Source organism: Physeter macrocephalus, chromosome 8 (genome assembly GCF_002837175.3).
Source record: "Physeter macrocephalus isolate SW-GA chromosome 8, ASM283717v5, whole genome shotgun sequence".
Classification (NCBI taxonomy): domain Eukaryota; kingdom Metazoa; phylum Chordata; class Mammalia; order Artiodactyla; family Physeteridae; genus Physeter; species Physeter macrocephalus.
The window spans coordinates 84,263,816-84,280,944 of record NC_041221.1 but is presented as its reverse complement, the minus strand read 5'-3'; positions in this window follow the sequence as shown (position 1 = coordinate 84,280,944).

Sequence of the window (17,129 nt, the reverse complement as noted above, 5' to 3'; positions counted from 1 at the left end):
TGACCCAACAATCCCACTTGTAGACATATACCCGGAGGAAACCATAATTCAAAGAGATACATGCACCCCAATGCACTATTTACAATAGCCAGGATGTGGAATCAACCTTAATGTCCATCAACATATGAATGGATAAAGAAGGTGGTACCTATATACAATGGAATATTACTCAGCCATAAAAAAGAATGAAATAATGGATAGACCTAGAGATGGTCATACTGAGTGAAGTAAGTCAGACACAGAAAGACAAATATCATCTGACATTGCTTATATGTGGAATCTAAAAAAAAGGGTATAAATGAACTTAGTAACAAAACAGAAATAGAGTCACAGATGTAGAAAACAAACTTATGGTTACCAGGGGATAAGGGGAGGCAGGGATAAATTGGGAGATTGGAATTGAAATATACACACTACTATATATAAAATAGATAACTAATAAGAACCTATTGTATAGCACAGGGAACTCTACTCAATAATCTGTAATGGCCTATATTGGAAAAGAATCTAAAAAAAAGAGTGGATATATGTATCTGTATAACTGATTAACTTTGGTGTACACCTGAAACTAACACAACATTGTAAATCAACTATACCCCAATAAAAATTTTAAAATAAATAAATAGTGTAAAATGGGAAAAAAATCAATTAATTCATAATACATTGTTTCTGCCTTTTATTCAGCAGAACTATTTTTGGAGGTAATAATTAAAACCCATCAATAAGAATAGCAATAAAACATTACTTAAGGGAAATTTCCTGCACATCCTAAAATATATATATATATATTCCCTGGAAGCTGAAGTCATTTGCATTTTATTTACTTGTTTGGTGTTTTATCTGTTCTGAATTGCAGACATTGAAATTTCTATATAAATTGTGTTTAACATACCTAAATCCTTCTCAACTATGTATTTGAATAAAATCTTGTAATAGCAAGTTCCATGGGGGAAAAAAAATACTTCTTTGAGGAAAATTTAAGGACTATGCAAGGTTCTGGAAATACAAAGATGCAAAGACTTTGACCTTCAGGAGCTCACAGTCTGGAGGGTGGGAGTGGGGTTGCGGGGAGACAAGGAAGCCAACAGTCATATTGGGTTCTGTGACAAAAATATGCTCAAAGTGCAAAGAGAACACAGAACACAAGCACTCACACCAGTAAATGAAGTAGGTCAGGCAAAGCACCCTGGGGGTGGGGACATCTGAAATGACATCAAAACTGTCTAAATTAATACTTGTGACCCCTGAAACCTCCAATTTACTATTCATGACAACTCTAGGAAGAACTGATTAACATTTCCTCTTTGGAAGAGGAGAAAGAAAAGCTAAAAGAGATTAGGAGATTTGCCCAAGATATAGGGCGCTGAACTGTACCTAGATCTGATGATATCTTCCTCCTACAGCAATACCCTTTTCCTTTTTTTAAGTCAAAGGCTGCTGAAAATGTGTTTCGTTACATACTGGTACTTAACAACGGAATGATTTGCCTCCAGATGAGCAGTTATTGTTTATTTTGAATCTTTGCATATTATCCTAAATAATTGAATACACCAGTATTACCTAACATAGTTTTTGAAATAACTTATTACTGGGTGAGGTGTTGCTCATCACACGAATATATGAGGAAAGATCCTCAAATGATGAACAGCTAATGACTACTGTGAGATATTTCATGGCATTGATTTTTTAAAAGGAGAATAATAAGCCCCAAATGTCAAAGTATCTACTATCCCAAGACACAGTAAATAGCCTATCCTCATGTGTACAGCATGAGATGGTTAATGTAATAACCAAAACATTTATACTTAAGAAAATTTTGAGAATAGCATTCAATAGATAAGAGAAACCACAGGTATCTTCAATTTTTAAAAAGAATTCCAAATAACACAAAAAAAAACCCCAAAACACAAAACATAAAACCACCTCTTCTTGAGTTCTAGTACCCCATATTTATGAGTTAATGTACTCTTGACTAGAAGAGTGGATGAGTAGTGCACAATATCTTAGGAAATCAAGCATGTGTACTAACACAATTTAAGGAATCAACTTCTTAACAATAAATAGTTGGCATTATCTTTTTCATTCCCTGGTGACTTTTCAATTAGTAGAATTAGGAGCTTAACCAGTGACTAATAACCCTGTGCAACCTCATGAAATCAGTAAATGAAATTTCTATAGTTTGATTTAAATAGTCAATTCTCTGTCAATGATTCATCAGTGAACCAGAATAAGCTGAAAGAATCTTAGACAACTGGAATTAAGGGACCATCAACTCTGGGATGCATTTGTTTAAATGTTTAATTCCCTAGGTTGTATTCATCCAATATCTAAATGTGTTCAAGAAAAGGTAGTATAACCTAAGTAAGTCTTTAGTATTTCTAATGACCAATGAATCTTACCCCTAATATTTGAATTATATCCTTGTTAAAGCTGAAATCATATATCTCACTAAAATCAGAAAACTGGTAGTTATGGTCTTTTTGTGATTACTCTGTTTTTGCCCTCTCAGTTCTCTTTAATGTTTTTTAAATCTACTCAATATTTTAAATAATCTTCTGAAAATATAAGGCCTCAAACTGGATAAGGCACATTGAATACAGTGAAAAGATCATTTATGATCCTTATCTTGTTTATCTTTTTAGTAGGCTTATTTTACACAGTAGCACCTATAAGCTTGAAAGATGTTCAGTCTGTAGTCTAATATGAGTACCTGATTATCTCTAATGCATTTCTGCACGTTAAGTTATTCTGGGTCTTGGTTTGGGCCAATATTCTTTGCCTTTTTTTTTTTTTTTTTTTTTTGCGGTACGTGGGCCTCTCAGTGTTGTGGCCTCTCCCGTTGCAGAGCACACACTCCGGATGCACAGGCCCAGCAGCCATGGCTCATGGGCCCAGCCGCTCCACGGCATGCGGGATCCTCCCGGACCGGGGCACAAACCCGCGTCCCCTGCATCGGCAGGCGGACTCTCAACCACTGCGCCACCAGGGAAGCCCTCTTTGCCTTATTAAGCACATTGTCTTATATGTATTCCTATTTCTTTTTAAAAAAACATTTCCACAGTAAATAATGATCTGAAACCTGTGCTGCAGGCACTCTCTCATCTAAGAAATAATTTGAGTCTACTAAAGGCAAAACAAAAAGACTCATGAAAATATCAAGGGTGAAATTTATGTCCATGGCATCTGTGTACGCTCAAATATATTGTGCCATGCACAAAGGAGACAGGCCAAGGGATGTGAGTGAAGGCTGAAGTCTAGCCTCTTTTCCATTTTGCAAGCTCAAACCCCGAGGAAGATCTGTCCACAGAAAGTGACTTTGTGTGTATCATATTCCCACAAGAGGCACTTTTGCTAATTTTAATTAGCATCTTATATTCTGGGGATAGAGGCTTGATTAGTTTCAATGCCCAACTACGACTTTTATTAAGCCAATCTTCCAGTATAGGAGACTATTATTATTTTACATTTTTGTAATATATTTAGCATATTCTAAATATTTCCTACCCTAGTATAACCTTAAGCATAAAAATGAAAATTCAAGGTTTTGCTTCAATCTCCCCTCCACTGATGGTACTACAGATCTCAAGTTGCACCTAAAATGGGTATGGAGGTCCTTTTTTTCCACCCCTTACTCCTGCCTTTAAAAATGGCTAGAATAGGGGAGTGCCCACAATGGCAGAGTAGAAAGACCCTGAGTTCACCTCCTTTCATGAGCAAATGAAAATTGCAACTATCTTCAGAACAAACATTGATGAAAAAGACTAGAAACTACCAGAAAAGATTTTCTACAACTAAAGACATAAAGAAGGAACTACAAGGAGATGGGTAGGAGGGGCAGACTTGTGATATAATCAAATGCCATACCCACCAGGTGGGTGACCCACAAACTGGAGAATAATTATATTGCAGAGGTTCTCCCACAGGAGAGAGTTCTGAGCCCCATATCAGGATCCCCAGCGCAGGGGTCCAGCACAGGGAAGACAAGCCCCCAGGACATTCAGCTTTGAAGGCTAGTGGGGCTTAACTGAAGGAGCCTCATTGGACTGGGGAAAAGAGAGACTTCACTCTTAAAGGGCACATGCAAAATCCACATGCACCAGATCCCAGCAAAAAAGCAGCAATTTGATAGAAGCCTGGGCCAGACCTACCTGCTGGTCTAGGAGAGTCTCCTGGTGAGATGGGGGTTGGGGGTTGAGGCAGCTGTGGCTCACCCTAGGTACTTATACAATAGTGGCAGACATATTAGGGAACATTCAAACACATGAACACAGCTATTGGCAGCTGCCATCTTGGCTCATCAGACCAAGATGTGACCCCACCCAACAACCTGTGCTGGGATGCCTCAGGCCAAACAGGAAGCAGACAGGCTTCCTAAAGACTTCCTGAGTCTACAACTGCCTCTAGACATGCCCCTAGACACGGTCCTGCCCACGAGACAGGGCCAAGGCCCAGCTCCACTCTCCAATGAACAGGTACCAGCCCTTCCCAACAGGAAGCCTGCACAGGCCAATAGACCAACATCATCCACCAGGGGACAGACACCAGAAGCAGAAAAATTATGATCCCACAGCCTGCCAGACCCTATCCTGGGACCAACTGGGTCCTGGCCCTGCCCACCAGCAGGCCAACAAAACCTTCGGGACACCCCAGAACCCAAAGCCAACTGTGTGAAGAACTTCCCCCTCAACCAACAATCTGAAATGAGCTCTGAGATCCATGGGCCCTGCAGCCAGACTCCAGGTACCAGCTCTGCCTTCCAGGAGTCTGGCAAAATCCCCAGGATCTACCTTCATCTGCCAGTGGGTGGGCAATAGCCCCAGAGTCTTAGGAACCCTGACCACCCACCAGTGAGCCAGCACTAGCCCCAGAGCCCCATAGGGTTCTGCACCCAGCCATCTCATGACCAGGACACACTAAACAGCAGGCAGCAGCATCCACACAAGATAGGGCCTGGCAACCAACTGGACTAGGGACCAACCAAACCTACCAGACCACCCACATGGTCAGCCCATCATATCAGAAGGACCCATGCAACCCTCTTAGGGGGAACTCCTAGAGCATACTGCTTGGGGAGTGAGGGGAGTGAACTGCTGGGATGCATAGGACATCTACACAAGGCCACTTCTCCAAAGATGAGAAATATAACTAAACTACCACATAAAAATACAAGTAGCAACTTAGATAAAATGAGGCAGCAGAGGAAAATATTTCAGAGGATGGAACAAGATAAAACCCCAGAACAATTAACTGAAGTGGAGATAGGCAATGTACCCAAGAAATAGTTCAAAGTAATGATCATAAAGATGATCAAAGAACTCCGGAGGAGAAAGGATGCAAAGAGCAAGAAGTTAGAAGTTTTTAACAAAGTATTAGAAAATATAAATAACCACCAGAGATGAAGAATACAATAATCAAAATGAAAAATACACTAGAAGAATCAATAGTAGACTAAGTGATTCAGAAGAATGCATCAGTGAGCTGGAAGACAGAGCAGTGGAAATCACTGCCACTGAACAGGAAAAAGAAAGAAGAATGAAATGAAAACAATTTAAGAGACCTCTGTGATAACATCAGCACACTATAATATTCACATTATAGTGATCCCAGAATGAGACAACAGAGAGAAAGAGCCCGAGAAGATATTTAAAGAGATAATAGTTGAAAACCTCCCCAATATGGAAAAGGAAACAGTCACCCAAGTCCAGGAAGCACAGAGAGACCCATGCAGGATTAACCCAAAGGGGAACACACCAAGACACACTGTAATCAAAATGACAAAAATTAAAGAATGTTAAAAGCAGCAAAGGAAAAGCAACAAATAACAAACAAGGGAACTCCCATAAGCCTATCAGCTGATTCTGCAACAGAAACTCTGTAGGCCAGAAGGGAGTGGCACCATATATTTAAAGTGATGAAAGGGAAAAACCTACAACGAAGAATGCTGTACCCACCAAGGCTCTCATTCAGATTTGATGGAGAAACCAAAAGCTTTACAGACAAGCAAAAGTTAAAAGAATTCAGCACCACCAAACCACCTTTACAATTGTCAAAGGAAATTCTCTAGGAAAAAGAAAAGACTGAAACTAGAAACAGGAAAATTACAAAATGAAAAAGCTCACTGGTAAAGGCAAACATACATCAAAGGTAAGAAATCATCCACAGACAAAGCTAGTAGGGAGGTTTAAAGACAAAAGTAGTAAAATCTTCTGTAACCAAAATAAGCACTAAGGGATACACAAAACAGTCAGATGTAAATTATGATATCAAAAACAGTAATCATGGGACTTCCCTGGCAGTCCAGTGGTTAAGACTGTGCTCCCAAAGCAAGGGGCATGGGTTCAATCCCTGGTTGGGGAACTAAGATCCTGCATGCCACTTGTCATGGTCAAAACAAACAAAAACAACCAAAAAAGAACCCAACAGTAATTGTGAGGGGAAGAAAATACAAATGCAGTGTTTTAAAATGCAATTTAAATTAAGAGATCAGCAACTTTAAAAAGCACATATATGTATAGAGAGCTATACAAAAACCTCATGATAACTGCAAACCAAAAATCTATAATAGCTATACACACAAAAAAGAAAAGGGAATCCAAACATAACACTGATAGTCATCAAATCACAAGAGAAGAGAACAAAAGAAGAAAGGGGGAAGAAAAGACCTCCAAAAACCAAGCCACAACGACTAACAAAATGGCAATAAGAACATATATATCAATAATTACCTAAATGGAAATGGACTAAATGCTCCAACCAAAAGACACACAGAGGCTGACTGGATATGAAAACAAGACCTGTATATAAACTTCCCACAAGAGACTCAGTTCAGATCTAGAGACACATACAGACTGAAAGTGAGGGGAGAGAAAAAGGTATCTCATACAAATGGAAATCAGAAGAAAGCTGGAGTAGCAATACTTACATCAGACAAATAGACTTTAAAATAAAGAAGGTTACAAGAGACAAAAAAGGACACTACATAATGATCAAGGGATCAATCCCAGAAAAAGATGTGGCAATTGTAAATATATACGCACCCAACATAGGAGCACCTCAATATATAAGGCAACTATGAACAGCCATAAAAGGAGAAATCAACAGTAACACAATAACAGTGGGGGACTTTAACACCCCACTTACATCAATGGACAGATCATCCAGAGAGAAAATCAATAAGGAAACACAGGCGTTAAATGACACATTAGACCCGATGGACTTAATTGATATTTAAAGAGCATGCCATTCAAAAGCTGCAGAATACACATTCTTCTCAAATGCACATGGAACATTCTCCAGGATAAATCACATGCTAGGCCACAAAACACGCCTCAGTAAGTTTAAGAAATGTGAAATCAGGGCTTCCCTGGTGGTGCAGTGGTTGAGAATCTGCCTACTGATGCAGGGGACCCGGGTTTGTTCCCTGGTCCGGGAAGATCCCACAAGCCACACAGCAGCTGGGCCTGTGAGCCATGGCCGCTGAGCCTGCGCTTCTGGAGCCTGTGCTCTGCAACGTAAGAGGCCACAACAATGAGAGGCCCGCGTACCGCAAAAAAAAATAATAATAAAAATAAAAAATAAAAATAAAAATAAAATAAAATAAAAATAAAAAAAAAAGAAATGTGAAATCATACCAAGCATCTTTTCCGACCACAATGCTATGAGATTAGAAATCAACTACAAGAAAAAACTGCAAAAAAACACAAACACCTGGAGGCTAAACAATATGCTACTAAACAACCAGTTGATCACTGAAGAAATTTAAGAGGAAATCAAAAAATAACTAGAGACAAATGAACATGAAAACCCAATGATCCAAAACGTATGGGAGGCAACAAAAGCAGTTCTGAGAGGGAAATTTATAGTAATACAAGCTTACCTCATGAAACAAGAAAAACACAAACAACCTAAACTTACACCTAAAGCAACTAGAGAAAGAAGAACAAACACAACCCAAAGTTAGTGCAAGGAAAGAAATCATAAAGATCAGAGCAGAAATAAGTGAAATAGAGCCTAAAGGAAAAAAAAAAAAAAACTAGAACAGATCAACAAAACTAAAAGCTGGTTCTTTGAAAAGATAAACAAAATTGATAAACATTTAGCCAAACTCATCAAGAAAAAGAGGGAGAAGACCCAAACTAATAAAATCAGAAATTAAAAAGAAGTTACAAGCAACACCACAGAAATAAAAGGATCATAAGAGAGTACTATTAACAACTCTACACCAATAAAATGGACAACCTAGAAGAAATTATTAGAAAGGTACAGTCTCCCAAGACTGAACCAGGAAGAAATAGAAAATATGAAAAGACCAATTATCAGTACTGACATTGAATCAGTAATTTTAAAACTCCCAACAAGCAGAAGTCCAGGACCAGATGGCTTTACAGATGAATCCTATCAATCATTTAGAGAAGAGTTAACACCTATCCTTCTCAAACTATTCCAACAAATTACAGAGAAAAGAACACTTCCAAACTCATTCTATGAAGCCACTATCACCCTGATACTAAAACCAGAGGAAGCATAACACACAAAAAAGAAAATTACAGGCCAATATGACTGATAAACATAGATGCAAAAATTCTCAACGAAGTACTAGCAAACTGAATCTAACAATACATTAAAAAGATCATATGCCATGATCAAGTGAGATTTATCCCAGGGATGCAAGGATTTTCAATACCCACAAATCAATCAGTGTGATACATCACACTAACAAATTGAAGAATAAAAACCATATGATCATCTCAATAGATGCAGAAAAAGCTTTTGATAAAATGCACCATCCATGTATTATAAAAACTCTCCAGAAAGTGGGCAGAGAACATAATAAAGGCCATATATGACAAACCCACAGCTAACATCATACTCAATGGTGAAAAGCTGATGCCCATTCTTGCCACTTTTATTCAACATAGTTTTGGAAGTCCTAACCATGGCAATCAGAGAAGAAAAAGAAATAATAGAAATCCAAATTGGAAAGGAAGAAGTAAAAGTATCAATGTTTGCAGATGACATACTATACATAGAAAATCCTAAAGATGCCACGAGCAAACTACTAGAGCTCATTAATGAATTCAGTAAAGTTGTAGGATACAAAATTAATATACAGAAACCTGTTGCATTTCTATACACTAACAACAAAATAGCAAACAGAGAAACTTAAAAAATCCCACTTACCATCGCATCAAAAAGAATAAAATACCTAGGAATAAACCTACCTAAGGAGGTAAAAGACCTGTACTCTGAAAAGTATAGACACTGATGAAAGAAATCAAAGAAGACACAAACAGATGGAAAGATATCATGTTCTTGGATTGGAAGAATCAATATTGTCAAAATGACTATACTACCCAAGGCAATCTATAGATTCAATGCAATCCCTATGAAATTACCGATGGCGTTTTTCACAGAGCTAGAACATAAAATTTTAAAATTTGTATGAAAACACAAAAGACCCTGAATAGCTAAAGCAACACTGAGAAAGAAAAATGGAGCTGGAGGAATCAGACTCACTGTGTTCAGACTCTACTATAAAGCTACAGTGATCAAAACAATATGATACTGGTAAAAACAAACAAACAAAACAAACAACAAAAACAGACACATAGATCAATGGAACAGGACAGAAAGCCCAGAAATAAACCACACACTTGTGATCAATTATGGTCAATTAATCTACAACAAAGGAGGGAATAATATACAATGGAGAAAGGACAGTCTCTTCAATAAGTGGTGCTGGGGAAAGCAGGCAGCTACATGTAAATGAATAAAATTAGAACATTCTCTAACACCATCTATAAAAATGAACTCAAAATGTATTAAAGACATAAATGTAAGATCAGATACTATAAAACTCCGAGAGAAAAACATGGGCAGAACACTCTTTGACATAAATTACAGCAATAGTTTTTTGGAGCCCTTTCCTAGAGTAATGGAACTAAAAGGAAAAATAAACAAATGAGACCTAATTAAACTTAAAAGCTTTTGCACAGCAAAGGAACCCATAAACAAAATGAAAATACAACCTATGGAATGGGAGAAAATATTTGCAAATGATACAACCAAGAAGGGGTTAATTTCCAAAATACACAAACAGCTCTTACAGCTCAGTATCAAAAAAACAAACCACACCCCCCCCCAAAAAAAATGGGCAGACGACCTAAATAGACATTTCTCCAAAGAAGACATAAAGATGGCCAATAGGCACATGAAAAGATGCTCCACATCGCTAATTATTAGAGAAATGCTAATCAGAACTACAATGAGGCACCACCTCACACCAGTTAGAATGACCATGACCAGAAACTCTACAAATAATAAATGCTGGAGAGGGTATGGAGAAAAGGGAACCCCTCTACACTGTTGGTGGGAATGCAAATTGGTGAAGCCACTATGGAGAACAGTATGAAGGTTCCTTAAAAAACTAAAAATAGTTACCATATGATCCAGCAATCCCTGGGCATATATCCTGGGCATGTATCAAAAAGATACATGCACCCCAGGGTTCATAGCAGCTATTTACAATAGCTAAGACATGGAAACAACCTAAATGTCCATTGACTGATGAATGGATAAAGAAGATGTGATATATATATATTTATATATCACATATATAATGCAATATTACTCAGCCATAAAAAAGAATGAAATAATGCCATTTGAGGCAACATGGATGGACCTAGAGCTTATCACGACTAAGCAAGTGAAGTAAGTCAGACAGAGAAAGGCACATATATGGTATCACTTATACGTGGAATCTAAAAAAATGATACAAATGAACTTATTTACAAAACAGGAATAGACTCACAGACATAGAAAACAAAATTATGGTTACCAAAGGGAAAAAGCGGGAGGGATAAATTAGGAGTTTGGGATTAACATATACACACTACTATATATAAAATAGATAACCAACAAGGACCTAGTGTATATGTATATGAATAACTTTGCTATACACCTGAAACTAACAACATTGTAAATCAACTGCACTTCAATAAAATAAATATACTAAAAATAAAGGCTAGAATAGTTACAATAAGGATGTATCAGGTGAGTCATATTGGACAGAAAAATGAAAACAAAAATTCTAGAATCTTCTTTATTGATTCAATAAAGTTACTGTTAAGTGTCTACTCAGTGTGTCTTGGACTTGAAGACTCACATAACCAAGCTGACATTCTACCTGAACTCAGAGAGTTTGCTAATAATGATGGTATAATTTGCGGCACCAAAGGCAGAATAAGGAACTGATGTTAATTGCATCCCCCCATATGAAAAAGCTCTTTTATTTCATTGACACCTTTGATTAAGTGCCTGAGACCTTTATTACTGACCCTTCATGGAGAATACATTTGTAGCCGGTAAAATGTTGAATCTTCCAAGATTTATCTTTTCATCCTATCTACAAAATATTTGTTACTTTTTCCTTCAAAGCATGTTTATTGGAATATCTTAATCAAAAATTTATTTAAGAATGCAAATGAAAGTGAATATTTATACATTTGTAAAACAGTTTATGGTCTACATTGCATATTACAGAGAAACATGGAATGAAAGGCAGTGTTGTGTTTTTGCAAACTTGAATTGCTAGGTGATTCCATGAAAACTTTCCTTAGAAAACTTCCATAATTAATAGGAGATGAGAGTCACTGATTTATATTCTAAAGGGATTCTTAAAATACTAAAAACACATGGCTCCTAAGTTAACTTCTGGTTTAAGTAAATTTACTCCTCACGTCACAGGAAAATAAAAGCAATGGTTTCCCTATACAAGTCATATTTCTTTCTATTGGCAAATCCTTTGGTGTTTTCAGAATTTATGTAACACTGCCTAAAGAAAAAAGTATTGACCCCATCACAAAATCAAGCCCTGAAATAATAAATCTGGTTCAGCAGAAATTTACTTTAGAGAACATTTATCAGAATAGATTCATTCCAAAGGAATGGTTTCAGTTTTATGAGTTAACTTTTAATAAAAATACTAATGCACTTGAGAGTTGTATTCTTACCTCTGCTACCTATTTCATTTCCAAAAAAAAAAAAGAGTTATTCATAGGCTCAAACATTGGCATTAATCAAAGAATACAAATATACAAACTTTAACATCATTAGCACACTGTAAGTTTGGTGTTTTAAATTTTAAATTCTATTTACAAACCTAAATCTTCCAATCTATCCCTAGGGAGTGCACCAGACATCCTACAGGATTCTGCGGCATCTGTTGACAAGTGCTAAATTCTTCCATTTGGTGGCTATACCTTCTTTAGATTGATAAACCCAAGGTACCTATGTATGCAAATAATTAGTATCATTAGTATTGTCAGTTAATGAACCTAAGTTTTCCCCTACCAAAAAACAGATATATCAAGTTTGGGAATCAGACAGCCCTGAGTTCAAATATCAAATCCTCTCTGGGCAGCTTTTTAGGAGTTTTTCCTCTGGAAAGTTTTTTGCTCCGTTTCTCCACAAAACTCAGGTGTGCAAAAATGTTATTCTTTGCATTTCATCTAATGCCTCCCTCCAAAAAAAAAAGTAAGTCATTTCCAAGAAAACTCAGTTACTCCACTGATTTCTCAGTTATTTTATGAATTTACTAATTTCTCCATAAATTCACTAATTTTCTCCTGCTAGTCTTTCAGTCTGAAGTGAAGCCTAAGCTTCAGGGTATTTAGAAGGCCATGTGAATGAGTGGGACAGGAGATACCCAGGTCTCCTTTTTATCTGGCATCTGGTGGGATACACAGAATCATCCTATCTTGTTGATGGCATCTCTGTTGCCATCCATGGGGGTGGCCAGTCTCCACTGGTCCACTTGCTGCTCCATCTTGCTATCAGAAGCTACTGCTCTTTACCATGACCTCTCAAACCACTGTTCTCTGCCTGAGCTGACACGGGGCCCTTCTTAGGGTGACTGAGATGATTCACTAGAATACAGGCTCCATGAGGGCTTTTTTGTGCTACTGTATCTCAGTCTTACACAGACTTCTATTCTCTGTAAAAATTGGTTGAATGAATGAATGAACAATACTTCTCCTGAGGTTCTCTTTAGAGAGGAAGACATGGAGCTGTCCTCAGAGCAGCCCCGCACCCTGACTCAGCTGCCTCTACTCTAGGCACCTAAGACAGTGTGGCATAAGCACATCTGTGAGGCCGCCGACTCCCAGAATTCCAGACTGACAGGAAGTCACTTCTGCTCCTGATTGCACTACCTCAGGGGGAGACAGATCCTGCAAGCCCTGCTCCAATGCAGAAGGGCCATTCTTCCATCCGCTCCCTCCCTCCCATGCTTGGAGGGGCTTGGCAAGTCTCAGGTGTAGGGGAAGTAATGCATTCAGCAGGGGCTGTCCCCAAAATGTTTGTGTGTGACACTTGGACTCTGGCCTTTCTGCTTTTACTTGAAATTAAAGAATTGGGAGAAGACAATGATTGAAGGTATGAAGGCCTCTGAGGAAGGGACACATCAGTTAATACTTTCTATATCACTCAGCCACATGCATAAACAAAAATATATTAAACCTCTCTGACTTCAGTCTCCCTATCAGTAAAATGAAGAAGCTGAGTAACTTGCAGACAGATAAAGCCCTCGCGCTCAGGAAGCTTTATTAAATTAAAGCACAATGAATTATGATAATATGTATTCTCCTTCCTTTATTTGAAGACTTTAAATGAAATTGGCAGGAATCCTATATTTAGTAGCTATATGTAAGATTAAGTAGTTCGAAATATATATGAAAATTCTTAGTAATTATTTTCTGCAAGCAAAAGCTGTGAGAAGCTTTTCATATTTACCAAAACAAATGATTGTCATTTTTATAGGCCACCACCTTAGCCTCATGGTAAGGTTCTCGAGAAACCATTTTTCGTGGGAGACTGTAGAGAGTGTTACTATAGTGCGGTGGCAGGTAAATGTGATGGCATTTGTGGTGGAATTCTCTCCCCAGAATCCGAGAGGAAAAAAAAGCTACACCTCGTATTTTTCTCCTGCTCTTTCTCACTCTTGTTTTACTAGAGAAAACACGGTTTATGTTGGGGGACGGCGGGGAATCATAATTTGGACACAATTTGGAAATGGAAAGTTATAGTTGAAGCTCTAAATGTCTTTGTGAAGGGATGGATAGATACCATTACATGGGTGTGTGTGCAAACAAAATATTTAATACACTTTCCCAAGTCATCCTAGATGATAGGATTTTAATCCAGCATCAGAACAGTAAATCTGACTCACTCACTGTGAGCAAAATCTCTGGAGCCTCTGGTCTCTTCAGAGCTTTCTGGCTTACGGAGGTCTAAGGAAGGGTTCATATATGCTTTTTTTTTTTTTCCTTTTCTATCATCTTGTGGCATCTGCCACTTCCTCCATCACTCTGAAAACCAGTTAACCTGGTCTTCTACATTAGTATCATTGCTGCTGCTTTTTGACTCTGCCCCAACAACCCTGTACTGGAGTCAACACAAAGATCCTTTGCTTTTTTTTTTTTTTTTGCGGTACGCAGGCCTCTCACTGTTGTGGCCTCTCCCATTGTGGAGCACAGGCTCCGGACGCGCAGGCTCAGCGGCCATGGCTCACGGGCCCAGCCGCTCTGCGGCATGCGGGATCCTCGACCGGGGCACGAACCCGTGTCCCCTGCATCGGCAGGCGGATTCTCAACCACTGCGCCACCAGGGAAGGCCGATCCTTTGCTTCTTAATCACCTCCCTTACCTACTCCATCAGTAGGCTGCCACTGGGTGCTGACTCCACCCCTGAGGCTACTGTCTTTGCTGGGGCCTCTCTCATCCGTGTTCGCAGGTCTAGATTCCTAAAAACTATGCCTGGAGATAACAGGAATGCCAACTATTCCGTACTCAAAGATCTCCTCCCCATCTAACCATCAAGCATTGCCCCTATACTCATCTCCTTTTAAACTTTGACCCGTTCCTTACTTCTGTTGGGACACTTCTTTTCCTACCTGGCAAACTTGGAGGGAAGGTGGTCTCTGTGGTCCCTGCATGCAGAAAGTATTTGACCTGCAACTCTACTACCTTGTACAAGTCTTACGTTGTCTTTCTCCCAGACCTCACAGAAGCTCACTCAAAGAGCTCCCCCTGATGACCTTGCTCAGTAAGACAGATCTGACTTGGCAGTGGGTAAACAAAGTACAAGCTCTTGTTCAGGAATTCTTGCTCCACTATGGCTTGTTGCTTGGAGTCATGGAAAAAACATAGAGGTTGAAATAGCATCTCAAAGAAACCAGCAAGAGAGAGAAGGTCTATTTGCTTGTTAAAAATTGAAAGTAGTAAGTATTTCCCTTTAAGACCCCCGTATTATAACACATATTTTGTCAAGTCTCTTTTAGGCACCGTTAGTCATTTCACTAGTTATTCCAGTGCTTTAGTTTGGGGGATTCTGTCAAGAAGCTTGTAAGTCTTAAAAATTTTTTTAGAAAAAGGTTCAGAGAATACATGTGGGTGAAGAAGGGTGGTAACCCCATCCGTGGGGTATGAGGCACTGTTCTCCACACAGTATGAAAGGAGCCAGGTCACCAAGACAATATAATTTCGTATTATGCAGGTAGGGGAAACTAATCTGGGGGGATGGGGGGCCGGGGGGAAGAAACTGAGGAAAATAAGGCCCCATAAAATCCTCACTGTGCAGACACTATTGGGGTGGGGTGGAGGGAGCTATGGAGGGGAGGGAAACACCCCAACGTGAGGAGGGAAAGGGTGTCCCTGAGAAGTGCATGGTTATCCAACTCTGAGGAGAGCTTAAAATGTTTGAGACACACCAACTACAGTATTGAGTTAGTGAGGTTTTCCACAGTTCTTATGTGTAGGTGTTTTATTCCTGGAACTCTCTGACTTCTAACTCTACTACCTGCACCACCAGCACCAGCGCCTGCAGTAGAAGTTCCTGCTTCAAGTAATAAAATCTTCTGTCCTGTCTATTCTAGTCCTTTGCAGTGATTTCTCCTCTTAAAGTGTTCCACTGGGGAAGGAGCCAGTCGCCTACAGCTAGTAAAACAAGTACTCTGTGCCTGTGCATGTGCATCTGCCTGGGGGCGGGGGGGAGGAGGGGGTCCTACATTCGTTCTGCTTAGTGAAGGATACTTCTTAAATCCCCTCCAAAAAAAACCAGAACAGACTGTCATTTTGTTCAGAGGAAGGCTGGGGGGTGGAATGCTCAAAACTCCTGTTGGTTTGTAATGCATTTTGACCAAGCGGGCTTTTTATCTCTGCCTCTGTAACCTTAACCTTATCACTCAGCAGAGCCAGCTGCCTTCCTTAGGGGGCCATTCTGACAGACACAAAGACAGCCCTCTCCCTTCCTATCACGCACTTATCTCGACTTCCTTGGAGTGAGGACGCTCTCTTGGGCTATTTACTCTGAGAGGCAGAGGAAGAGTCTTTGCTTCAAAGATTGAGCTGCTATTTCCTGCAGCCAGACCCACACAGGCTGGAAGAACACACTGAAGCCTGGGAATCAGAAATTCCTTTAGGCGCCACGTTAAATAGTGACAGACACAGAGTCGTTCAAAAGGTGCACAAGCCAGTATATTTCATTGCAGTATCTATACATTACAGTAGCTGAAAGTGGATTTAAAAGTGAGGGATCGATTTAAAGCACAACCCTGTGACTCTGCATGAATTTGACTAGTTTAGACCAGTTCATTCTAGTTGTACAGAACCACAGCAATAAACAGGCCATTCATAAAGCATAGAGTGTGAGTTCTTTGTGGCAGCACATTTTGCTTAAAATCTTTTAAATTATGCGGTGAAGAATTTGGGCATAAATCCACTTCAAACCCTCGCACTGTCTCAGGGGTGGCCAACAGAAAGATCTGTGCCAAAAATGCTGTGTGGGTTAATTTTAAGAGCCCTTCTCCTCCACTATATTTGACATTTATCCACTACCACCTCCAAAAATCTACCTACAAAATTCCATCATAGGCAGTCCAATCCACACTTTCACAAGAACCAACATCATAGAACCTCTCTTTTTCTAAATCCAACCTGGAGCCATTACTGAGACATCAGCTTACATTCTACCAACTCATGTGTTAGCATGCTACAAAAGAAGATATTGAATTCTTTTTTTTTTAGATGTTGGGGATAGGAGTTTATTAATTAATTAAATCATTTATGGCTGTG